The sequence below is a fragment of the Bufo bufo genome, chromosome 2 (assembly GCF_905171765.1).
Source record: "Bufo bufo chromosome 2, aBufBuf1.1, whole genome shotgun sequence".
Classification (NCBI taxonomy): domain Eukaryota; kingdom Metazoa; phylum Chordata; class Amphibia; order Anura; family Bufonidae; genus Bufo; species Bufo bufo.
The window spans coordinates 702,006,506-702,033,972 of NC_053390.1; the positions used below are offsets into that span (position 1 = coordinate 702,006,506).

A 27,467-nucleotide genomic window follows, 5' to 3' on the forward strand; every position below is an offset into this window, starting at 1 on the left:
CACCGCAACGCAGTCACTTATTCGCTGTTTAGCGTATCGCTAATCAGCATTTGTACTTTTATAGTATCTGTAAGTGATCAAAACTGATCACGGTCAGATCTATAATTGTATTAGTGTCACCTTAGCTCGCCCTCCACCCAAAACGCAGTGTTTGCCCGATCAGGCCTGATCGGTCGCCCACACGTGCGTTCACCCACGCCCGCCCCACCGCAGTGACAAAAAATATATATTTTTTTGATCACTGCACATTCATTATACACGCACTGCGGCGATAAAAAAATCCGTTTTGATATTTTTCATCAACCGCAGCGGCCTCCGGTACTTCGCTAGCCTCCCCTTTGTAAGACAGGCTTGCTTTTTTTCTTGGGTAGTCTCAGGGAATACCCCTAAATTTAGTAGTCCAAAATGTCAAACAGGGGGTATTCTTCTGAAGAGGCCTACAGGATTCTGACCCAGTCGGATGAGGAATGGGAACCCTCATCTGACGAATCTAGCGGGTCAGAATATGAACCTGTAGAAAGCAGTGGCTCTCTGACCCAAAGTTCGGACGAGGAGGTTGAGGTCCCTGACAGCACGAGGCGTACCCGGCCCCGTGTCGCTAGACCACAGGTTGTGCAGGATCCGCTTCAAGAGCAGCAGAGTGGGGCTGTCGCTGCCGGATCACGTGGTGAGGCATACACCAGCAGCGCAGCCCTCCCTGTACCTAGTACCAGCACTGCCGTACAACATGGTGACGTGGCGAGCACCAGAAGGGCAGTTGAAGCTGGTACGGTGGCACGTGCAGTAGTTACCCCGTCGCAGCCACCGCACAGACAGGCCCGTAGAGCCCCTAGAATCCCTGAGGTGCTGGCAAACCCTGATTGGCAGTCACCAACTTCAGCCGCACCATTAGTTCCCCCTTTCACCGCCCAGTCTGGAGTTCGGGTTGAGACGGCTCAAATCGGTTCAGCCCTGGGATTTTTTGAGCTGTTCTTGACTGCGGAGCTCTTGGACTTAGTCGTGGCAGAGACAAACCGGTATGCCACACAATTTATATCCGCCAACCCGGGAAGCTTTTATGCCCAGCCTTTCCGGTGGAAACCAGTCCAAGTTTCCGAAATTAAATTTTTTTTGGGCCTTCTCCTCAACATGGGTCTAACTAAAAAGCATGAATTGCGGTCATATTGGTCCACGAACCCGATTTATCACATGCCCATGTTCTCTGCTGCTATGTCCAGGGCACGATTTGAGGCCATCCTCCGTTTCCTGCATTTTAGCGACAACACCACCTCCCGTCCCAGAGGCCACCCAGCTTTTGACCGGCTCCACAAAATTCGGCCCCTCATAGACCACTTCAACCAGAAATTTGCAGATTTGTATACCCCCGAGCAAAACATCTGCGTAGACGAGTCCCTAATACATTTTACCGGGCGCCTTGGCTTTAAACAATACATCCCAGGCAAGCGTGCCCGGTATGGGGTCAAATTGTATAAGCTCTGTGAAAGGGCCACAGGCTATACCCACAAATTTCGGATCTATGAGGGAAAAGATCAGACCCTGGAGCCGGTCGGTTGCCCTGACTACCTGGGGAGCAGTGGGAAGACAGTCTGGGACTTGGTGTCACCCTTATTCGGCAAGGGGTACCATCTTTATGTGGACAATTTCTACACAAGTGTGGCCCTCTTTAGGCATTTGTTTCTAGAACGGATTTGCGCCTGTGGCACCGCGCGAACTAGTCGCGTGGGCTTCCCCCAACGGCTTGTAACCACCCGTCTTGCAAGGGGGGAGAGGGCTTCCTTGTGTAACGAAGAACTGCTCGCGGTGAAATGGAGAGACAAGCGTGACGTTTACATGCTCTCCTCCATTCACGCAGACACGACAATACAAATTGAGCGAGCAACCCGTGTCATTGAAAAGCCCCTCTGTGTCCACGACTATAATGCGCTCATGGGAGGGGTGGACTTCAATGACCAGATGTTGTCTCCGTATTTAGTTTCCCGCAGAACCAGACGCTGGTATAAGAAGGTGTCTGTATATTTAATTCAATTGGCGCTGTATAATAGTTTTGTTCTCTACAGTAAGGCTGGGAGAACACGATCCTTCCTCAAATTTCAGGAAGAGATCATCGAGAACCTCCTTTATTCAGGAGGTTCCGTGGCCCCATCCACCAGTGTAGTTAGCCGTCTACACGAGCGACATTTCCCCAGTGTCGTTCCTGGTACCTCAACCCAACCGTCACCCCGAAAAAGATGTTGTGTCTGTAGCAGGAGTGGAATAAGGCGTGACACCCGCTATTTCTGTCCTGACTGTCCTGACCACCCTGCCCTATGCTATGGAGAGTGTTTCCGGAAGTACCACACACAGGTACACTTAGCATAGGGATTGCATCTCACAGGACAGGCACACAGGGCTATTAGGGCCCTTTTACTCACAGCTGCTGCAAACCTCTCCTTTCACCTGGGATAAAGTGCATAACGTACTTCGCCACATCTTTGGGCGATTTGCGCTTTGCACATTGTCCCATGGGGAAGGAGAGGTTTGTTCTATAAAGGTAAAAAAAACTAAACAAAAAAAAAAATACCGGTAAGTAAAAAAGTTAACGTTCAGTTAAAAAAGTAAAAAAAAGTTTATATGTTCTGTTCAAAAGTTAATAAATTTATTGCGTTGCGGCCTGGTTTTTTCTTTTTTGTTTTGTTTTTTTTACCTTCCAGGTGGACCAACCGATTGACTAGCTGCAGCACTGATGTGCATTCGGACAGAAGCATTGCGCTGCTGTCAGATTACACGCAAGTCGGTGTATGCGGCGCTGCGAGACGAGATTTCTCCTCTGCAGTAAAAGATACGTTTGCCGAGGCATATGAGCTGAGGAGGTGGCGGTGTTCATATACTTTGGCAAACACTTTGTATATATAAAAAAAAAAATCCCGGCAATGATTTATTCATCCACATCGATTGATGTGAATGGAGAAATCTGGTTTGCCAGGGCATACGAGCTAAGTGGGTATGGATGTTGGGCGGAGCTCCTATGTCCTGGCAGACGCCTTTCCCCTCCTTTTTCTTTTTTTGGCAGAGATTTTTTCATCCACATTGATCGATGCGAATGAAGAAATCTGTGCCGTTCATTTTTTTCTTTCAGCCCAGAGGCTGAACGGAAAAAAAAAATCTCATTACCTGTATGCTCAATATAAGGAGAATAGCAGAAACTCCTAATGCTGGGCATACATGTAATGATTGCGGAGACCCTCAAATGCCAGGGCAGTACAAACACCCCACAAATAACACCATTTTGGAAAGAAGACACCCCAAGGTATTCGCTGAGGGGCATATTGAGTCCATGAAAGATTGAAATTTTTGTCCCAAGTTAGCGGAAAGGGAGACTTTGTGAGAGAAAAAAATAAAAAAAAAATCAATTTCCGCTAACTTGTGCCAATTTTTTTTTTTTTTTATGAACTCGCCATGCCCCTCATTGAATACCTTGGGGTGTCTTCTTTCCAAAATGGGGTCACATGTGGGGTATTTATACTGCCCTGGCATTTTAGCAACCCCAAAGCGTGAGAAGAAGTCTGGTATCCAAATGTCTAAAAATGCCCTCCTAAAAGGAATTTGGGCACCTTTGCCCACCTAGGCTGCGAAAAAGTGTCACACATGTGATATCTCCGTATTCAGGAGAAGTTGGGGAATGTGTTTTGGGGTGTCATTTTACATATACCCATGCTGGGTGAGATAAATATCTTGGTCAAATGCCAACTTTGTATAAAAAAAATGGGAAAAGTTGTCTTTTGCCAAGATATTTCTCTCACCCAGCATGGGTATATGTAAAATGACACCCCAAAACACATTGCCCAACTTCTCCTGAATACGGAGATACCACATGTGTGACACTTTTTTGCAGCCTAGGTGGGCAAAGGGGCCCACATTCCAAAGAGCACCTTTCGGATTTCACAGGTCATTTACCTACTTACCACACATTTGGGCCCCTAGAATGCCAGGGCAGTATAACTACCCCACAAGTGACCCCATTTTGGAAAGAAGACACCCCAAGGTATTCGCTGTTGGGCATAGCGAGTTCATAGAATTTTTTATTTTTTGTCACAAGTTAGTGGAAAATGATGATTTTTTTTTTGATTTTTTTTATTACAAAGTCTCATATTCCACTAACTTGTGACAAAAAATAAAAACTTCCATGAACTCACTATGCCCATCAGCAAATACCTTGGGGTGTCTTCTTTCCAAAATGGGGTCACTTGTGGGGTAGTTATACTGCCCTGGCATTCTAGGGGCCCAAATGTGTGGTAAGGAGTTTGAAATCAAATTCTGTAAAAAATGACCAGTGAAATCCGAAAGGTGCTCTTTGGAATATGGGCCCCTTTGCCTACCTAGGCTGCAAAAAAGTGTCACACATGTGGTATCTCCGTATTCAGGAGAAGTTGGGGAATGTGTTTTGGGGTGTCATTTTACATATACCCATGCTGGCTGAGATAAATATCTTGGTCAAATGCCAACTTTGTATAAAAAAATGGGAAAAGTTGTCTTTTCCCAAGATATTTCTCTCACCCAGCATGGGTATATGTAAAATGACACCCCAAAACACATTCCCCAACTTCTCCTGAATACGGAGATACCACATGTGTGGCACTTTTTTGCAGCCTAGGTGGGCAAAGGGGCCCACATTCCAAAGAGCACCTTTCGGATTTCACTGGTCATTTTTTACAGAATTTGATTTCAAACTCCTTACCACACATTTGGGCCCCTAGAATGCCAGGGCAGTATAACTACCCCACAAGTGACCCCATTTTGGAAAGAAGACAGCCCAATGTATTCCATGAGGGGCATGGCGAGTTCCTAGAATTTTTTATTTTTTGTCACAAGTTAGTGGAAAATGATTATTTTTTTTTTGATTTTTTTTTTCTTACAAAGTCTCATATTTCACTAACTTGTGACAAAAAATAAAAACTTCCATGAACTCACTATGCCCATCAGCGAATACCTTGTGGTGTCTTCTTTCCAAAATGGGGTCACTTGTGGGGTAGTTATACTGCCCTGGCATTCTAGGGGCCCTAATGTGTGTTAAGTAGTTTTAAATCAAAATGTGTAAAAAATGACCTGTGAAATCCTAAAGGTGCTCTTTGGAATGTGGGCCCCTTTGCCCACCTAGGCTGCAAAAAAGTGTCACACATCTGGTATCGCCGTACTCAGGAGAAGTTGGCCAATGTGTTTTGGGGTGTCATTTTACATATACCCATGCTGGGTGAGTGAAATATCTCGGCAAAAGACAACTTTTCCCATTTTTTTTATACAAAGTTGGCATTTGACCAAGATATTTATCTTACCCAGCATGGGTATATGTAAAATGACAAAACACATTGCCCAACTTCTCCTGAGTACAGAGATACCACATGTGTGACACTTTTCTGCAGCCTAAGTGGGCAAAGGGGCCCACATTCCAAAGGATTTCACAGGTCATTTTTTACACATTTTGATTTCAAACTACTTACCATACATTAGGGCCCCTAGAATGCCAGGGCAGTATAACTACCCCACAAGTGACCCCATTTTGGAAAGAAGACACCCCAAGGTATTTCGTGATGGGCATAGTGAGTTCATGGAAGTTTTTATTTTTTGTCACAAGTTAGTGGAATTGAGACTTTGTAAGAAAAAAAAAAAAAATCATTTTCCGCTAACTTGTGACAAAAAATACCTGGGGTGTCTTCTTTCCAAAATGGGGTCACTTGTGGGGTAGTTATACTACCCTGGCATTTTAGGGGCCCTAATGTGTGGTAAGTAGTTTGAAATCAAAATGTGTAAAAAATGACCTGTGAAATCCTAAAGGTGCTCTTTGGAATGGGGGCCCCTTTGCCCACCTAGGCTGCAAAAAAGTGTCACACATGTGGTATCTCCGTACTCAGGAGAAGTTGGGCAATGTGTTTTGGGGTGTCATTTTACATATACCCATGCTGGGTGAGATAAATATCTTGGTCAAATGCCAACTTTGTATAAAAAAATTGGAAAAGTTGTCTTTTGCCGAGATATTTCTCTCACCCAGCATGGGTATATGTAAAATGACACCCCAAAACACATTCCCCAACTTCTCCTGAGTACGGCGATACCAGATTTGTGACACTTTTTTGCAGCCTAGATGCGCAAAGGGGCCCACATTCCTTTTAGGAGGGCATTTTTAGACATTTGGATCCCAGACTTCTTCTCACGCTTTAGGGCCCCTAAAATGCCAGGGCAGTATAAATACCCCACATTTGACCCCATTTTGGAAAGAAGACACCCCAAGGTATTCAATGAGGGGCATGGCGAGTTCATAGAAATATTTTTTTTTTGCCACAAGTTAGCGGAAATTGATTTTTTTTTGTTTTTTCTCACAAAGTCTCCCTTTCCGCTAACTTGGGACAAAAATTTCAATCTTTCATGGACTCAATATGCCCCTCAGTGAATACCTTGGGGTGTCTTCTTTCCAAAATGGGGTCATTTGTGGGGTGTTTGTACTGCCCTGGCATTTGAGGGTCTCCGCAATCATTACATGTATGGCCAGCATTAGGAGTTTCTGCTATTCTCCTTATATTGAGCATACGGGTAATGAGATTTTTTTTTTTTCCGTTCCGCCTCTGGGCTGAAAGAAAAAATGAACGGCACAGATTTCTTCATTCGCCAAAAAAAAAAAGGAGGGGAAAGGCGTCTGCCAGGACATAGGAGCTCCGCCCAACATCCATACCCACTTAGCTCGTATGCCCTGGCAAACCCGATTTCTCCATTCACATCAATCGATTGCCGGGATTTTATTTTTTTTCTATACAAAGTGTTTGTCAAAGTATATGAACACTGCCGCCCCCTCAGCTCATATGCCTCGGCAAACGTATCTTTTACTGCAGAGGAGAAATCTCGTCTTGCAGCGCCGCATACACTGACTTTTGTGTAATCTGACAGCAGCGCAATGCTTCTGTCAGAATGCACATCAGTGCTGCAGCTAGTCGATCGGTTGGTCCACCTGGAAGGTAAAAAAAAAAAAAGAAAAAACCAGGCCGCAACGCAATAATTTTATTAACTTTATAATAACATTTGAACGGAACATATAAACTTTATTTAACTTTTTGAACTGAACGTTAACTTTTTTGCTTACCGGTGGTTTTTTTTGTTTTTTGTTTTTACCTTTATAGGGCAAACCTCTCCTTCCCCATGGGACAATGTGCAAAGCGCAAATCGCCCAAAGATGTGGCGAAGTACATTATGCACTTTATCCCAGGTGAAAGGAGAGGTTTGCAGCAGCTGTGAGTGTAAGGGCCCTAATAGCCCTGTGTGCCTGTCCTGTGAGATGCAATCCCTATGCTAAGTGTACCTGTGTGTGGTACTTCCGGAAACACTCCCCTAAGCATAGGGCAGGGTGGTCAGGACAGTCAGGACAGAAATAGCGGGTGTCACGCCTTATTCCACTCCTGCTACAGACACAACATCTTTTTCAGGGTGACGGTTGGGTTGAGGTACCAGCAACGACATTGGGGAAATGTCGCTCGTGTAGACGGCTCACTACACTGGTGGTTGGGGCCACGGAACCTCCTGGATACAGGAGGTTCGCGATGATCTCTTCCTGAAATTTGAGGAAGGATCCCGTTCTCCCAGCCTTACTGTAGAGAGCAAAACTATTGTACATCGCCAATTGAATCAAATATACAGACACCTTCTTATACCAGCGTCTGGTGCGTCAGGAAACTAAATAGGGAGCCAACATCTGGTCATTGAAGTCCACCCCTCCCATGAGCGCATTATAGTCATGGACTGAGAGGGACTTTTCAATAACACTGGTTGCCCGTTCAATTTGTATTGTCGTGTCTGCGTGAATGGAGGAGAGCATGTAAACGTCACGCTTGTCTCTCCATCTCACCGCGAGCAGTTCTTCGTTACACAAGGCAGCCCTCTCCCCCCTTGCAAGACGGGTGGTAACGAGCCATTGGGGGAAGCCCAGGCGACTAGGTCACACGGTGCCACAGCAGCCAATCTGTTCTAGGAACAAATGCCTGAAGAGGGGCACACTTGTGTAAAAATTGTCCACATAAAGATGGTACCCCTTGCCAAATAAGGGTGACACCAAGTCCCAGATTGTCTTCCCACTGCTCCCCAGGTTCCAGGGCTCCAGGGTCTGATCTTTTCCCTCATAGATCCGAAATTTGTGGGTATAGCCTGTGGCCCTTTCACAGAGCTTATACAATTTGACCCCATACCGGGCGCGCTTGCTTGGGATGTATTGTTTGAAGCCAAGGCGCCCGGTAAAATGTATAAGGGACTCGTCTACGCAGATGTTTTGCTCAGGGGTATACAAATCTGCTAATTTGTTGTTGAAGTGGTCTATGAGGGGCCGAATTTTGTGGAGCCGGTCAAAAGCTGGGTGGCATCTGGGAATCGTGCCCTAGACATGGCAGCAGAGAACATGGGCATGTGATGAATCGGGTTCGTGGACCAAAATGACCGCAATTCATGCTTTTTGGTTAGACCCATGTTGAGGAGAAGGCCCAGAATTTTTTTTAATTCGGAAACTTGGACTGGTTTCCACCGGAAAGGCTGGGCATAATAGCTTCCCGGGTTGGCGGATATAAATTGAGTGGCATACCGATTTGTTTCTGCCAAGACTAAGTCCAAGAGCTCCGCAGTCAAGAACAGCTCAAAAAATCCCAGTGCCGAAGCGATCTGAGCTGTCTCAACCCGAACTCCAGACTGGGCGCTGAAAGGGGGAACTACAGGTGCGGCTGAAGTTGGGGACTGCCAATCAGGGTTTGCCAGCACCTCAGGGACTCTAGGGGCTCTACGGGCCTGTCTGTGCGGTGGCTGCGACGGGGTAACTATTGCACGTGCCACCGTACCAGCTTCAACTGCCCTTCTGGTGCTCACCACTTCACCATGTTGTACTGCAGTGCTGGTACTAGGTCCAGGGAGGGCTGCGCAGCTGGTGTATGCCTCACCACGTGATCCGACAGCGCCAGCCCCACTCTGCTGCTCTTGAAGCGGATCCTGCGCAACCTGTGGTCTAGCAACAAGGGGCCGGGTACTCCTGGTGCTATCAGGGACCTCAACCTCCTCGTCCGAACTTTGGGTCAGACTGCCACTGCTTTCTACAGGTTCATATTCTGACCCGCTAGATTCGTCAGATGAGGGTTCCCATTCCTCATCCGACTGGGTCAGAAACCTGTAGGCCTCTTCAGAAGAATACCCCCTGTTTGACATTTGGACTACTAAATTTAGGGGTATTCCCTGAGACTACCCAGGAAAAAAAGCAAGCCTGTCTTACAAATGGGAGGCTAGCGAAGTACTGGAGGCCGCTGCGATTGATAAAAAATATCAAAACTGATTTTTTTATCGCCGCAGCGCTTGTAAAGTGATTGTGCAGTGATCAAAAAAGTGTTTTTTTTTGTCACTGCGGCGGGGCGGGCGTGGATGAACGCACGTGTGGGCGACCGAATAGCCTGATCGGGCAAACACTGCGTTTTGGGTGGAGGGTGAACTAAGGTGACACTAATACAATTATAGATCTGACTGTGATCAGTTTTGATCACTTACAGATACTATAAAAGTACAAATGCTGATTAGCGATACGATAATCAGCGAATAAGTGACTGCGGTGCGGTGGGCTGGCCGCTAACTGACGCTAACTACCTAACCAAGGGACCTAAACTATCCTAAAACCTAACAGTCAATACTAGTGGAAAAAAAAGTGACAGTTTACACTGATCACTTTTTTCCCTTTCACTAGTGATTGACAGGGGTGATCAAGGGGTTAATTGGGGTGATGGGGGGTGATCTGGTGTGGTGTTGGTGGGTACTCACTGTGATGTCTGCTCCTCTGCTGGAACCAACCGACCAAAAGGACCAGCAGAGGATTAGACAAGCCATTTAACACCTTATATTTATAAATATAAGGTGTTAGATGGCTTGTGATTCGATTTTTTAAAAATCAGCAACCTGCCAGCAACGATCATTGGCTGGCAGGTGGCTGACAAAATACTCCTTGAACTTTTGCCGGCCCGCGATGCGCATGCGCGGGCCGGCTTTGAGCGAAATCTCGCGTCTCGCGAGATGACGCGTATATGCGTGACTCTGCCTGCAGCTGCCGCCTCCGGAACGCGATCCTGTGTTAGGCGGTCCGGAGGCGGTTAAAAAGGACCTTTCACTTGTAAAAACAATGTGAACTAAGTATGCTGACATATAGAGCGGCGCCCCGGGGATCTCACTGCACTTACTATTATCCCTGGCGCCGCTCCGTTCTCCCGTTATGCCCTCCGGTATCTTTGCTCTGTAAGTTATAGTAGGCGGTGTCTTCCCTTGTCCTGTGGGCGTCTCCTTCTCCTAGGCTGCAGCGCTGGCCAATCGCAGCGCACAGCTCACAGCCTGGGAGGTTTTTTTCATCCAGGCTGTGAGCTGTGCGCTGCGATTGGCCAGCGCTACAGCCTAGGAGAAGGAGATGCCCACAGGCCAAGGGAAGACACCGCCTACTATAACTTACAGATCAAAGGTACCAGAGGGCATAACGGGAGAACGGAGCTGCGCCCGGGGAAAATAGTAAGTGCAGTGAGATCCCCGGGCGCCGCTCTATGTCAGCATACTTAGTTCATATTGTTTTTACAAGTGAAAGGTCCTCTTTAAGGTATAAAATGGCAGGGTCCCTAAAAGGTTAAAGGGCATCTGTCAGCAAATTTGTCCCTATGAAACTGACTAACCTGTTACATGTGCACTTGGCAGCTGAAGGCATCTGTGTTGGTCCCATGTTCATATGCATGTTGTTACACCTAGAGGCTCTGCACTTTGGTGATTACATTTACATTGCCTGACCCTGTCTAGCAAAGTGAAGAGGGCGTGGAAGTTGCAGAGAGAGCTGAGCCTCCAGGAGTAATAGCAACACCCTCGTTGCTCCTAGAGGGTCATTTGCATATATAAAAACTTCATTTTTCTCAGCAATGTGGGCACATATGAATATGGGACCAACACAGATGTCTTCAGCTGCCAAGCGCACGTGTAACAGGTCAGCCAGTTTCATATTTATAACTATATTTATGCCCTGCTGCCTATATAGCACCGCCATATTCCACAGCACAGTTCAGAAACTGTCACAATTGACTTCAGTACTTCAAAATCAGATTTTCCTAACTCAGATAGACTATTTCCTTGAAAGCCACATAACCCATCATTATGTTTTTGGAGTATGCAAGGACATTATGCAAACATGGTGAGAACATGCAGACTCCAGGCAGGTGTTCCCTTTGGAATTGAATCTATGACCATAGTGCTGCAAATTAATAGTAGTTAATAATAGTAGAGTAGAGGATAGGAGTGGTAGTGGACTGATGAAGTGTTGTGTCATGGTGTACTCCCTCAGGCCGTTGCTCCCTGGGTTTCAGTGCAGTGGAATTATAGTACTGAAAAATGGGGCCACAGTTAAACGTAACAAAGTTTTTTACTAAGTGCAATGTAGAACTGGAAATACAAACAGTAGCAGCAGGCTTTAGTGCTATTTCTATCTGGCACCAGCAAGGATTTGGAGGGAGGTTGGTGGAAATTCAGCACTTAGGTGATAATAGCCTACTGGTTGTTTAGTGATGGGTGGCTTGGCTGTAGTCCCTCACTTTACAGCAGGGTCTTTAGATATGGATGTAGCAGTCTGGAATCTCAAGGCTTTACTTGAGGACAATTTGGAGTAGTTCTCTCTGGAGAAATCTGTAACAGGAGCCCAGCAAGTTGCTTCTTCTCCTCTCTGTGGCTTCTCAGCAACTCCCTCTCTTGACAGGAAGCAGGACCAGCCCATCCCTACAAACAAGGATTGATTGGGAACTTAAAGTGGCCCTGGAAATTAAAAGTGTCCCCATGTTGTAGGCGAGTCTCAATTGACAGAAGGCAGAGCCAACACAAGTAGATGGGGCCAGCAATAGCATATTGCGCCACAAAATGCTGCCCCAGCAGAACCAAAGACTACAGTGCATCACAAAATATCTCCACAGAAGCTGCCATGTTCTGTTCTCCTACTCCAGTTGCTTTAGGATGTCAATATTGCTGAATTCCGGAGTCAGTAGGGCACCTGTAGCTGCTGGCCTGGTCCATAGGTACTTGACGCTCCCAGTCAAGTTAATTAATTCTGGGAGTGTCAGATCATTATTTACCTGGCTGGCAGCCGTGAGTAGGTCTCAGGTGGCCTTCTGGGCATCTGCACAGCGGGAAGTTTCCCTGTAGTGTTTATGGCCAATCTGTCCCTGGCTTCGAAGAGGGGAGGGACATGTGGTTCTTGACAACCTTTGCCATTCCTTCCTTGCTGGTAGTGATGACCAGGAACAAACAGTAAAATACACAACATCATGATAAACTATTTGTAGGAACCCCAGGTATGGGGTACTACAACACCATACTGCCACAAGGCTTAAATGTTACTCTCAAAATGCATTCATATATTCTAAACCGGAAAAATGTGGTGGAACTTTTCAGAGTATCACTTTTTGCAAAATGAAATCCACCAATCCAAGAGTTAACAGAATTACCCCTGTAAAAAGTGCAAATAATTGCTCCTAATGTCAGGCCCCATAAGTAGGAAAACTATTTTGTCTTTGCTATTTTCCCTTCAGTTTACTGGTTCCTTCATGTGTAGGCGACAAGATGAAAAGTCACCTTGGGAATTCTGTTGTGTTGCATGTGATTCTGGCTCGGAGCTCAGTGGAAGTCATTATCTTGGTAGTAAATGCCCTCCATGTGTTATTGTTTAAAAACCTTCACTTCTGCCTTTATTAGCCATTATAACCACATGGTATATCTCAGAAGATTATACAAACCCTAGGAAGCAATTTCACATCACGTGTAAGCGCTGGCAACAAAGGTTTCTGTCGCATGAAATTATTTTCAAATGGGATAACAGCAGCACTTTGTTCCTAGCGTCCTCCCTTTCATCATCTTTTAGGCCCATTCCCTTGGTGATCCGCATTTGACTCTCAGCACCACACCGCAGTGTTACCCTTTATATAGCCAGCATACCCAGAGTGATCTTCCTTCATTGTCTCAGAAATCACAGAAGCGAGCAGCCAGAAGTAGAAAAAAATGAGACGTTTATGGCTTGATTGCTCTGTGCGACATGGACATTTTCATCTCTCGGGAATTTGAGGTGAATTTTCCATGGTTCTATAAAACGTACAATTTAAAATCAGTATGCCATGTACAATGTCATTTGGTTTGACGTCAGAGGACTTTATTATTTCAAGGGTACAGTCAGCATAGGTAGGGTCTGCAACTGCGTGAGGCTTTCATGCATTAAAGTGTTGTCCGAGACTTAGCCTTTGGATAGTAGCACACTGCTTTATGCACAACGACACATGCAAACATTGAAAACATGAATAATTGAGGACTGCACCACTGCTATACTTACTGTATGAAAACTAGAAGCTCTTTGCACATATTTTTGATCAAGAATATGTCGGGCCCATCTACCAGAGACAAGGTGGCTTCTAACAGATGGGACCTACATTAACATTCTTGCCTCTCTTGGGCTTTGGGCCTACAAAATTCAGGGTAATGTAGAATCCAGCGATATTATACTCTGATTAAAAGCATTAGGCTGATGAGTGAGAGTGCACAGTCTAAAGAGGAGAAGCCACAAATGTATAATGCAAAGAGAGCTAGACCAGCACCTCCAAACTATGCATAAAGGGAGTTCAGGTGCACGCTACCATGGCTGCAATGCAAAAGATGGAATTTTGTAGGCTAGGATATGCCCCTGCAATGAGCAGGACACTGGGTCAGTGGGAATGCTATGCAGTGGGTCAGTTTATATGTGTATAAGTTTGTGACGCCAGTTGCAGCTTGCGCAGGTACTGTAGCAGGGCCCTTTAAGATGTGATAGCTCACGTACCAGGTGAGGAATGCCAGAGGGGGATATTGTCTCTGTATAGCAGATATGGTAGTGTCAATGGTGTCTCCTACCTGTGGTACGGCTGGACTCCTGTATCCTGGCTCACATGCAACAAAATGAGTGCTGTTAATAGGAGTAATGGAGGAATGATGGAATTCCACACAGATAATAGGGTCCAACTTGTCTTTACTTGGTGTTATGATATGCAGCTTTGATCCATACAAGTTACAGCAATAGTCTAGGGTCCCAGCAGGTTTTGGCCATATGTGGCAGGAATTTATATGTATTCTGCATCTGATCATTATGCCTAGAGAAACTGGCAGGTATCTATCTTCTGCTCTGTCTTTAGTCTGCTTAGTTTGGGTCTGACTAGCGGTATTTATCTTCTCTTTATCTTTGGATCTTTACTTACAGGACTGCTCGCAGGGTATGGTGGTGGCTTCCTGGAGATCTGATAGTTCTGTGAGAGGCTGCTTTCTTTGGTCCACCAGCTGAGGTAAGGGACTCAGGCTGGGAAGGTTGATCTTGGGCCTCAGCAGAGGCTTGGATCCTTGGTTGGGGTCCCTGTTTCTGGGAGCTCCTACTAGCATAGCCTACCCCAGCAGGGGGGTGGCTCACACTCTGACTAACTTCCTTCTCCTCCTCATAAAGCATGGCATGGGACATCCCACTTCTGCTCATGTAGGGGAGACTAGACTGGAATGGTCTGTTCCAGGCTAGAAGCTAACTCTGGCCTGCTGCATACTGCTGCCACCTGCTGGTGTACATTGGGAATTACAGCATATATACAAAACAGGCATAAAAAATATACATTTGTTGGTAATGCACAGTTATATTACACTAGCTGGTAATACACATTTACATTAACATTATGAAGCAGGGGAACAGAAGTTTAGTTACATACTTCAGGATGTTACACCCCCAATGTCTGATAGGTGGGGGTCCCACATATGGGACCCACACCTATCTTTAGATTGGAGCCGGCAAAGTAAGGAGGGAGCATGTGCAGCCGTGCCTGTGCTGCGGCCTGCAAATAGCGGGCCACAATGCACGATCGCCGGCCGTAGGTCAGCCGCATCGGATCGCGGACCCATTCACTTTAATCCGCCCGTTCCGCTAAAAGATAGGACATGTTCTCTCCGTAGTGCTTCCGAGGGGTCCCGTCCCGTGCGGCCGTGCCGCGATTCCGGATTTGCGGACCCATTGAAGTGAATGGGTCCGCATCCGTGATGCGGAATGCACACGGAACTGTGGCCGTGTATTGCGGCCCGCGATTTGCGGGCCGCAATACGGCCACGGATCACACACGTTCGTGTGAACTTAGCCTAAGAGTACTGAAAATAGCCGAGCAACGCGCTCAGCTATTTTCAGCAGTCCCTTTAAAACGAATAGAAAATGCACGGCACCAGCATGGCCATCACTTATATTGGGCTGATGGAAATAGCCGTACCAGCGTTTGACTATATCCTAGCGATATGCCCCCAATGTCTGAGGTGAGCAACCCCTTTAAAAATCTGGATTGCCCATTCAATGAGCGTTTGCTCATTCATAAGGTAATCGGCGGCAGTATTACACATAGTTTGGCCTAGTGATAGCCTAGGCCATGTGATGTCACATTCATTGGTCTAGGCACAGCTCAGGTCCACTGAAGTGAATCGCAGCACAGCCAGAATAGAATTTACAGTGGTGTGAGTGCCTCCTCAAACAGCTGATCGGGGTTCTGAGTGTTGGACCCCCACCCATCGGATACTGATGACCTATCCAGAGGAAAACCTCGTTAATGCTATAATCATCAAAATAATGTAACATACAACAATGGATACAAGGGACATTATGATATAGTGACTGAGGCTGACTAATTGCACCCAACATTAAAAAACTGTCAGACCGAAAGTCCTCCTAGCGCCAACACGGTGGTACCAACTTATTCAGAGGTGCCTAATCAGCAGTAACAACCATTTTTATTATGCTAAAAGGGTTGTCAGATGTGTTTTTTTTCTTTACAAACTGTTATAATGATAAAAAAATAATAATTGTCACGTTCCGGAGGGTGTGAACCCACTGTGCCACATGTCCTACCTCCTCTAAGGGCATTGTCTAAGTGAACCCCTCGATCTTCACAGTACCCTTGATGGTGAGGATAGACTTTTCCGAGGGGAACACCAGGTCGCTACCTGACAGAGTCTCCCTAGCTGAGTCGAGATTACAGCAGCTTCAGCAGGGAGATCGGTCAGCGGAGGTTTATTGTTCCGAGTTCCGTAGGTGGGCCACGGATACTAAGTGGAATGCCAGTTTTGCCAGGTGTTGTCAGAAAAAATAAAAGATGCACTTGCGCTGTATGAGACCCCTATTTCCCTTGAGGCCACTATGTTGCTATCCATAAGAATTGATAGATGTCTTAGGGATAGGCTGAGGAGTTCTTGTCATGCAGAAACTTTTTTCAAGCAGGAGTCAGTTTGTTCTGACTTATACGAACCTATGCAACTAGGGGGAGCCACTCGTCAGGTTGATCCTCCTGGGGCTCGCCGTAAATGTGGGGTTTGTTTTTTTCTGTGGGCGGAAGGGTCATTTCATTGGTGCTTGTCTATCTGTACCTAAAATTAAAACAACCATCGGAAAACTACTGACCCCAGGTTGTGCGGAGGATGACAACCTGGGTGTATACATTTCCTCCATACGAACTTCTCAGTTTGTTTTGCCAGCTATGGTAGTTTCAGGTAATAAAACTGAGACGATTTTTGTTTTCTTAGACAGTGGGGCGGGGGTCAATTTGGTGGATGCCCAATTCGCCTAGGACTCTGGGTTTTTCTTTTAGTCCGTTGGTCCATTCACACATCCGTGTGTGCTTTGCGGATCCACGGATCCGTGGATCCGCAAAACACGAACATCGGCGATGTGCATTCCGATGTGCATTCCGCATTCTCATAGAAAATGCCTTTTCTTGTCCGCAATTGGACAAAGAATAGGACATGTTCTATTTTTTTCGGGATCGGAATTGCGGACCCGGAAGTACGGATCCGCAATTCCGGATCCGGGCAGCACATGGTGCTGCCCCATAGAAATGAATGGGTCTGCAATTCCGTTCCGCAGAATGCAGAACGAAATTGCGGACGTGTGAATTGACCCTTACATAGATCTATTCCCATATTTGCTATCGACTCTGCTCCTCTTACTCAGGGGAACCTGACACACATTGTACATAACATACATCTTCGGGTGGGGACCCTCCATAATGAATTTATTTCTTGCTATGTCCTGGAAGGTCTTCCTACTCCTATGGTCTTAGGTCTTCCCTGGTTGGTAGCGCACAATCCTGTTGTTGATTGGCAGGCCAGGGAGATATTGGAGTGGAGTGAGCATTGTAGGGACAATTGCTTAAGTAGCAGTTGCTCAGCCACCTCCATTACAACCTTACCAACATTTGTGTCCGATTTTGAAGACGTTTTCTCTGAGAAGGGGTGTCAAGAGTTACCACCCCATCGTTCATTTGATTGCCCGGTTAACCTGCTCCCTGGAGCAAAGTTATCTAAGACCGGGTTATATGCACTGCAGTAACAGAGGAGAATTTAAGAGTGGGAAACCACCTGTTTGGTTAAGTTCTATACTAGTGGCAACAGACCACATCCTGTCACCAAGAAGGGGTAGGGGGTGGAATAAGTGATAGTTAATAGCTGACGAGTTTAAGTCAGATACAGGTTGGGGGTAAGGTTATCTACCTACCTATTTTCTCTCACTTTCTAGTTTGGGATTTGAGGCTCAGACAAGTTGGGGATATGTGGGCAGGGTGGGACTTGGGGAGAGGTTAATGTTGATTATTTTGTTCATGAATGGTGGTATGTATGGTTTTATGACGCCACGAGTGAGCATCATGTGACCCATAGATTCTTGTCCTCAAAATGGTGGTACTTAAAGGGATTCTGTCATCAGGTTTGGGGCTATAGAGATACAGACATGCACGGCTAGATCGCCGCTAGCATGTCCGCAATATATGTGTCCTATAGGGCTGTGTGGTTTTAATTTCTTTAAAAAAGGATTTTATAGATATGCAAATGAGTGTTGAATGTGTCCAAGGGGCTGCACTAACCTTACTTGTGCCCAGCCGTGCCCAGCCACGCCCGCCTGTGAAGGAGCCCAGCACCGCCTATGTCTCCTCCTTTCATCAACGATAGATAGCCGTAATCTCGCGATGCGCGAGCTCGCGTATGCTCAGTTCTTTCCCTGAGGCTGATGCCAGCACGGGGAAGGAACACCTTACCGGCACTGCGCATGCGCGAGCTCGCGCATCGCGAGATTATGGCAATCTATCGTTGATGAAAGGAGGAGACATAGGCGGTGCTGGGCTCCTTCACAGGCGGGCGTGGCTGGGCACGGCTGGGCACAAGTAAGGTTAGTGCAGCCCCTTGGACACATTCAACACTCATTTGCATATCTATAAAATCCTTTTTTTAAAGAAATTAAAACCACACAGCCCTATAGGACACATATATTGCAGACATGCTATCGTCGATCTAGCCGTGCATGTCCGTATCTCTATAGCCCCAAACCTGATGACAGAATCCCTTTAAGATAATATCGTGGAATGTGAGAGGGATGAATTGTAAAATCATAAGGTCTCTGGTGTTCAATTATCTCAAGTATTATGCTCCAGATATACTTGTGTTGCAGTAGATGCATTTGCTGGACCGTAGGGTGCGCTCTCTCCGTCGTCCTTGGGTGGGACAGTCTTACCATGTGACGTACACGAATAAAGCACGCGGAGTGTCCATACTGATCGGGAAGAGTTGAGTTTTCTAAATATTCTAACCCCTAGACAAGCTAGGTGGTCTTAGTTTTTTACCAGGTTTAATTTTATCACCTATCGTCCGGGGGCAAAAAATACCAAAGCTGATGCATAATCCCGAAGTTTTCCTGGAGGGGGTGATGTTAATGATCCAGTGCCGATTTTACAAAAGGGGGTGGTTTTCTCTGCTTTACACTCAGACCTGAAGGGGAGGGTGTTGGAGGCTCAGGGGGACGCCCCGGTCTCCTGCCCCCCAGGAAAGTTGTTTGTGCCTTTAAATTTACGCCTTGAAATATTAAGAGAACATCATAACTCTGCACTCGCTGGGCACCCGGGTAGTAGAGCAACCTCGGAGCTATTGTCTCCTCGTTTTTGGTGGCCGAAGTTGCATCAGGATGTAGTTGATTTTGTGTCCATCTGTACAACCTGTGCACGCACTAAAGTCTCTCATACTTGTCCGGCGGGGTCCCTGTTGCCACTGGTCATTCCCAACAGACCATGGACACAACTGTCACCGGATTTTATCACTGACCTACCTGTATCTGCGGGTAAAACTGTTATCCTGGTAGTTGTAGACAGGTTCAGTAAAATGGTGCATTTCATTGCCTTACCCACGTTGCCAATGCTAAGACCCTGGCTCAGGTTTTTATCAGTAAAATTGTGAAGCTTCACGAGGTCCCTTCCGATATTGTTTCGGATCGGGGTACCAGGTTTATTTATAAATTCTGGAAAGCTTTTTGTTCTCGTCTGAGGGTACATTTGTCTTTTTCCTCAGTCTTCCACACGCAGTCGAACGGCCGGACTGAACGCACCAACCAAAACCTAAATACTTACCTAAGGTGTTTTGTGTCTGAAAATCAGGAGGAATGGTCATCTTACTTACCTTTAGCAGAGTTTGCTATAAATAATCGCTGTCAAGAATCAACTGGTAAGTGACCATTTCTTGGTGCATATCATTTTCATCCTCAGTTTCGTACTTTCTGTGAGGGGGAGCTGTCTGGGGTTCTTGAAGAAGAACAGTTTACGTCATCACTCACCTCTCTATGGCAGAAGGTTCAAAGCAATTTGAAAAATATGGGCGGCAGATATAAACGTATGGCTGATAAGAAACGTTCGCCAGGTACGGACCTAGGGGTGAATGACTATGTGTGGTTGTTGACTAGAAATATTAAGTTAAAGGTTCCCTCTTGGAAACTGGGTCCTAGGTTTATTGGTCCTTATAAAATAGTCACCGTCATTAACCGCGTGACTTTTCATCTGGAGCTACCTCAAACATTGAAAATTCATAACGTATTTCACAAATCGTTGGTCAAAAAGTATTTTGCACCTCCGGGACCATCACCGTTACCGCCCCCTCCAGTTATTGTCGATGGCAATTTGGAGTTTCAGGTGGCAAAAATTGTTGATTCTCGTTTTGTCTGCCACTCCCTTCAATATCTGGTGCATTGGAGGGGTTATGGTCCGGAAGAAAGAATGTGGATGCCAGCATCGGAAGTAAACACCAGCAGATTAATTCGTTCTTTCCACATCTCTCATCCGGAAAGACCTGGTCCTGAGTGTCCGATGGCCCCTCGTAGAAAGGGGGGTATTGTCACCAGGTTGTCATGATCTATCACTTAGGCTCCATTCACACGTCCGCATTTTCGTTCCGCTTTTTGCGGAACGGAATTGCGGACCCATTCATTTCTATGGGACCTGGAATTGCGGATCCGCACTTCCGGGTCCGCATTTCCGTTCCCGAAAAATATAGAACATGTCCTATTCTTGTCCGCATTTGCGGACAAGAATAGGCATTTTCTATTAAGTGCTGGCGATGTGCGGACCGCAAAATGCGGAATGCACATCGCCGATGTCCGTTTTTTGCGGATCCACACACACGGACGTGTGAATGCAGCCTTACCCTGTGGTGCCTGGGGTCAGAAGGTCGCAGCGGGTGGCTACTCGCTCAATTTCTAGAGATTTCTCCATGACCTAGTTGTGCGTTTTCCTGTTTTGGTTTGCAATCCTTTTTGTCCTATCTGGGTATCAGTAGTTTTCCTTTCAGCTGTTCCTTGTCTGACACTCCCAGCTACTATATATTCTCTCTTCCTTCTTCCCTTGTAGACCTTCCTACCAGATCTTCTATATCTTCTATTCTGCTGTGGAGCTTTGGAGTTGTTGGAGCAGTGGAAATGGTGCTGTTGGATCTCCGGTTCTCTCCTGTTTATTGTCTCCTGTCTGTTGTCGCCCTTTGGGATTGTACGTATTGTTTGTCTTTTCCCTGTTGTTACCCTAGGACTAGTGTTCCCATCGACCTACTCACTACCTAGGGCTTTATTCAAGGTAAGCCAAGGACGAGGCACGTGATCGGAGTACAGGTGAGCAGCCCGTCTAGGGACGTCAGGGCAGCCAGGTGCCAATACTAGGTGAGTTAGGGGTCCCCACTCTTCCCTCTCCCTAATGATAGGGTGTCCTCCTTCCCTCCTCTCTGTGCCCCACGTCTGCTATCTGCCTTATCAGACGTGATGGGGCTGAGTCACTTACATACATGCAGGAGGGCTAGGATTGGTCAGCGAGGTCACATGATCTAACCCATAAAGCACAGGAAGTGAGGGGCGCCAGCCCTTAAGGAAGTGCTGCAGGGAAAAAAGCAGCTAGCATGCTGTGGCCAAGGCTGAGTGGAAACTGAAGAGCGGATCCCAGAACAGTACCTACTTGTACAGAGCCCAGAACTGCAGCGGTGAATGTGGAAGCACTGGTAGCAGATCACCGCTGAACACAGTGCCCAGGACCTCGGCGGTAAGCAGAGGAACAGCGGAGCACAGCAGCCGCTGTTACAGTACCCCCCTCCCCCTCTTCTCGAGTCCACGACAAGACAGAAACCTTTTTAAAAAGTTCAGACATGAATGTTCTTTGGTTCCCAAGACTTGTCCTCAGGACCAAAGCCTTTCCAGTCCACAAGATAGTACGTCTTCTTGCCACGCTTCTTGATGTCCAGGATCTCTTTGAGCTTAAATATTTAGTCAGAATCTCCAGATACCAGAGTTGGAGTAGAAGGAGCTGTCGAGAAGCGATTAAGAACTACTGGTTTCAGTATGGACACGTGGAAGGCATTAGGAATCCGCAGAGAGAGAGGCAGATGTAACTTATATGTCACTACATTGATCCTCCTCAATACTTTAAAGGGTCCAAGGAACCTTGGGGCAAACTTGAAACTGGGAACCCCTAAGCGGATATTTTTAGAGGAGAGCCATACCTTATCTCATGACGAGAACTGAGGCAGTTTTCTTCTTCTCTTGTCTGCATTCATTTTCATGCAAGTCACCGCTTTGCTGATGCAGTCCTTGGTGTCACTCCAAATCTTCATAAAATCCCTAAAAGAGGAATCCACAGCTGGTACCCCAGAAAATGTAGGAACAGGGAGAGGAGTACGAGGGTTTTGTCCATAAATGACAAAGAATGGAGAGGATCCAGTAGACTCACTAAAGTGGTTGTTATAGGAGAACTCAGCCCAAGGTAGCAATTGTACCCAGTTGTCGTGTTGGGCTGAAACAAAATGCCGGAGATAGTTCTCTAATATTTTATTGACCCGGTCTACTTGCCCGTTGGTCTGGGGATGATAACCAGAAGAGAAGTCCAGCTCAATTTCGAGCAGCCGGCAAAGAGCTCTCCAGAGCTTAGAGGTAAACTGGACTCTGCGATCACAAACAATATGCCAAGGTAGACCATGCAAGTGGAATATGTGTTTCACAAACAGTTTAGCAAGTTTAGCAGCCGAGGGCAGTCCAGCCAAAGTAACGAAGTGTGCCATCTTGGAGAACTGGTCCACGACCACTCAGATAGCTGTACATCTGGTAGAAGAGAGCAGATAGGTAACAACAGCCCGGGTGGTTTGGTCCTGGAAACTTTAGTGTAAGCACAGACGGTGCAGGCAGACACATAATCACACTCATCCTTAGACAGTGTGGGCCACAAGTAGTGGCGAGACAAAAGTTCTGAGGTCTTGAGGATCCCTGGGTGACCAGCCAGTTTGGAGTTGTGCCCCCAAGCTAGAATATGTTTTCTCTTGGCAGATAGTACGAATGTCTTCCCGGGAGGGATGTCTTTTACCAGGACAGGAGCCACTATGATCAAGCGAGCAGGATCTACAATGTACTGTATCTCCTCCTGCTGGTCAGAGAAGTAAAATGACCGAGACAGAGCATCCGCCTTGATGTTCTTCTCAACCGAGTAAAAGTAAAGCTCAAAATCAAATCGGGTCATCTGCAGATATGTAAGGTTCTTGTGGTCGGTGAAGGTTATCACCGGATGCTGGGCCCCCTCCAATAGATAACGCCACTCCTCCAAGGCAAGTTTTATGGCAAGAATGACTCTATTTCCTATACAGTAATGCCTCTCAACAGCCGAGAAGAGCTTGGAGAAAAATCCACATGTAAACATCTTGCCCTTGGAACCATTCTGTAGTTAAACAGCAGCGGCTTCTAAAAAGAATTGGCGGGAGAAATCGGGATGATGCAGAATAGGTGCAGAAGCAAAGGACCTCTTTAATTGGACAAAGGCGGCTTCAGCCTCAGGAGTCCAGACTCTGGCATTCACTCCGTTCTTATTAAGAGCGGAGATCGGGGATGTAAGAGATGAAAAATTCAGGATGAACTGACCATAGAAATTTGCAAATCCAAGGAAGCACTGCATAGCACAAAGACCCTGTGGGCAGGGCCAGTCCATTACTGCATTCAATTTTTCATGAACCATCTGCAACCCGGCATCGGAGATTATGTATCCGAAGAACGATACGGTGGACTTTTCAAAGAGCATTTCTCGAGTTTGGCATAAAGTCGATTCTTTCTCAACTGCTACAACAAACATGCTTCCTGTGAGTGGTCAAATCTGGAGAATAGATCAGTATATCGTCCAAGTACACTATTACGCAGACATAGAGCAGGTCCCGGAAGATATTGTTTACCAACTCCTGGAGTACCGCGGGAGCATTTCACAGACCGAAGGGCATAATGAGATACTCGTAGTGACCGTCCCAATTGTTGAAATTGGTCTTCCACTCATCGCCCTTTCGAATGCGGATAAGGTTGTATGCACCGTTCAGGTCTAATTTAGTGAAGACCTTAGCTCCCCGGATCCTGTCAAAGAGTTCGGAGATTAGCGGAAGAGGGTATCGATTCTTGACCGTGACCTTATTCAGACCTCGATAGTCGATATAGGGCCATAAGGATCCAACTTTTTTCTGCACAAAGAAGAACCCAGCACCCGCTGGTGAAATAGATTTACGGATAAACCCCCTCTCGAGATTCTGCTTGATGTAATCAGACATCGCTTAGGTCTCGGGAAGTTAGAGTGGGTAGACTCGACCATGAGGAGGAGTGGCATCAGGCAGAAGGTCAATCGGACAATCATATGGACAATGAGGAGGCAGGGTCTCAGGAAAAGACATCCGCAAAACTGGCATACTGCTGCGGAAGTCCAGGCAGGTCTACAGGTACAGTAGGCGGGGAAGCAGGTTGGACCTCTGATAAGCAGGTGGACTGACAGGATGATCCCCAACGCAGAATCTGACCGGAGTGCCAGTCCAGAACTGGAGTGTGCTGACGCAGCCAGGGAAGACCAAGGATAACTGGATTCATAGACGCTGGCAGCACATAGAAGGAGATCATCTCTGAATGCAGAACACCTATCTGCAACTTAAGGGGCATAGTAACAGACAGCACAGGTTCAGGAAGTGGCAGTCCATTTATGGAAGCCACTGACAGAGGCCTTTCTAGACGGATGGTAGGGATCCAGTACTAATGGACCAGAGCTTGCTAAATAAAGTTACCAGCTGACCCATAGTCCAAGAAGGCAGGCACAGACAGTGTGACTCCCTTGTGAGAGAGAGTCACCGGAACTGAAAGTTTCGGAGAGGACTTCTCCTTGTCTAGGACCACCTCTCCAACTGATCCTAGACATTGGCATTTCCCGGCTTCTGTGTACAATTACACACAAAGTGGGCCTTGCCTCCACAATACAGACACAGGTTCTCGGCTTTGTGGCATAAATGTTCCTTGTCAGACAATCGAAGGCGCTCTATTTGCATGGGCTTTTCAGATGGGGTGGACACTAGAGGAAGAACCAGCCTCTTGAAGGATGGAGCCAAACGAGGTGGTCTTCTGGTGCCTGCGACCTCCTTAGAACATTCCCTGAAATGCATATCTATCCATGTGGCCAAGGTGATCAGGTCATTCAGAGTAGACGAACGGTTGCGACCAGCTAGTTCATCCTTAATCCAGTCAGAAAGGCCCTCCTAGAACACCGCCAGTTGAGCTCATGAAAGTTCGACAGACAAGGAACCCTAGACGCAGCAGAGCTGATGCAGCAGAGGACGTGCGGCCGGGCTCTTCAAAGACCAGCCGGAAGGTAGCCAGGAAATACTGCAGATTAGTGGTCTCTGGACCTCCATGTTCCCAAATAGGATTTGCCCAAGCAAGGGCCTGATCAGACAGGAGGGACACAATGAAGGCAACCTTGGACCGCTCAGTGGGAAACTTCTGCCCATGCAACTCAAAATGGATCAGGTAGTGGTTCAGGAAGCCATGACACGTTTTTGGATCTCCACCATAGTGTGATAGCAGAGGGAGTTGCACATCAGCAGCACACAAATCTGGATTCACAGGTGTGGGTATTGCAGGGGTAGCAGCGACTGGAGAAGAGATGGCATCCAGACGAGCAGCAACATTTTGCATGAACTGCATCATGACATCTTGACGTTCGCTCTGACGCTTCACTTCATGTAACAATTCCTGAACGACAGGCTTGGGGTGACCCGCGGGGTCCATGGCCTCAGCGTACTGTCATGTTCCGGAGAGTGTGAACCCACTGTGCCACGTGTTCTACCTCCTCTAAGGGGTTTGTCTAAGTGAACCCCTCGATCTTCACAGTACCCCTGATGGTGGGTATAGACAGTCCTGAGGGGAACCTCTTAAAGAGGATTGGCTACCTCTTAAGTAGGATTGGCTCACGAGGCAGCTGGTCCAGAGGTAGTCAGCAGGCCGAGTCGTAATCAGGAGCAACAGTGCAGGACCAAAGGATGAGGCAGAGGTAAAGTCAAACAAGCAACAGGTCAGGGCAGGCAACACAGGTACAGGTCAGGCAATCCAGGTCAGCAACAGGAGAGTCAAGGCAAGCAGGCAGGGATCAAACAGGTAGCGGAGTCCAGAAACACAAGCACGGATCAGGTACACAGGAACACAAGCAGAGATAACAACAACCTAGCAGGACACAAGGAGCTTGACGCTGAGGCATCTGGGAAGGGGGCTGAGCCACTTATATACATGCAGGAGGGCTAGGATTGGTCAGCGAGGTCACATGATCTAACCCATAAAACACAGGAAGTGATGGGCGCCATCCCTTAAGAAAGTGCTGCAGGAAAAAAGCAGCAAGCATGCTGTGGCCAGGGCTGAATGCAAACTGTGGAGCGGATCCCAGAACAAACAGTACCTAAAAGTAGAAAGCCCAAGACTGCAGCGGTGAATGGGGAAGCACTGGTAGCAGATCACCGCTGAACGCGGCGCCCCCGGGACCGCGGCGTTAAGCAGGGCAACAGCGGAGCACAGCAGCCGCTGTTATCCCACAATTATACTTATCAATGTCGTTACTGTGCCTCCACTCTGCAGCAGCCTGTACCATAATGTGATGGCTGCATCATGACCACTGGCCTCACTGACTGGCAGTCAGAACAAGGGGGTTGGATGGACTGGCATTGCAAGAACAAAGGAAGTTTGGAATGTTTTTTTTTTATTATTACTAGGGTTGAGCGAATTGAGCTTCGGATCATAGATCTAGGGTCGAGTTGTTAAAAAACTTCATTTATAATGCTGTTTCTGTACAGTATTAAGTATTTGTTCTGTGTAGGAAGACTTCTTCTCGGCCGAAGTTGTGCGAGACTTCAGTGAATGACTACGCTATTCCTATCTGCATTTTTAAAAACATTTGAAAATAGGAATCTGAAGTCAAGTTTGGTACTGGCTGGTACCTCGGTACCAAAGCCGACTTGGGATTCCTATTTTAAAATGTTTTTAAATATGCAGATAGGAATACCGTAGTCATTCACCAAAGTCTTGCGCAACTTCTGCCGAAATGACGTTTTCCTACACGGAACCAATACATTTTAATGCTGTACACAGAAAGAGCATTACAAATGAAGTTTTTTTTATCGAATCGACTTAACTCGCTCAACCCTAAATATTATTATTATAACAGCGTCCTTAACCTCTTCACGCATTTGGGCATAACTGTACGTCGGAATTGCATTTAATTTAGCGCATTTGGGTGTACAGTTACTCCCTAGCTTCAACCTGTCACCGCATCGTCAGCCACAGTCACAGGGAAGTGATCGCAACTGTCTCTGACAGTTGCCGGGCATAGCTTGCTGCCACTGGACCAATCACACCATTCCCATGCCAGCGATTGCTATAATTGGCCAATCAGTGCAGACTGGCCAATCACAGCGCTGAATGCTGGATTTGTCAGCATATCCAGCTCTAACAAGTTCCCATCTGTCACAGAGCTTGTCAGAGAAGGAAATTGCTGCTGCATAGCCTGTGAAGAGGCTCTGTCTGAAAGAAGATGGTGAAAAATATATGAACAAACCCCCCAATCTGCCCTCCCCACCAACCCACTTGTCACCCACCCACTGGGATCTGTGATTGACTGGGATCAGCGCCAAAGAGTTACAGGTCCAGCTCTACCTGAGCTGACATGGGTAGCTGCAGACAATAATATCCCCCAAGTGCCGGATTTCACTTCCTCCTCAGGCATTAAATTTCACACCACAGGGTTCGAGGCCATCAATTTTTTTTACCTTTTTTT

The 27,467-nt window shown here is 46.8% G+C and overlaps 1 protein-coding gene across 1 annotated transcript in view; it reads right to left on the reverse strand.

Annotated features, from left to right (window-relative positions):
• The window catches only part of LOC120991009 (deoxycytidylate deaminase-like), a 93,618-nt gene that overhangs the window by 40,930 nt on the left and 25,221 nt on the right, over positions 1 to 27,467 (reverse strand). The window lies entirely within an intron of this gene.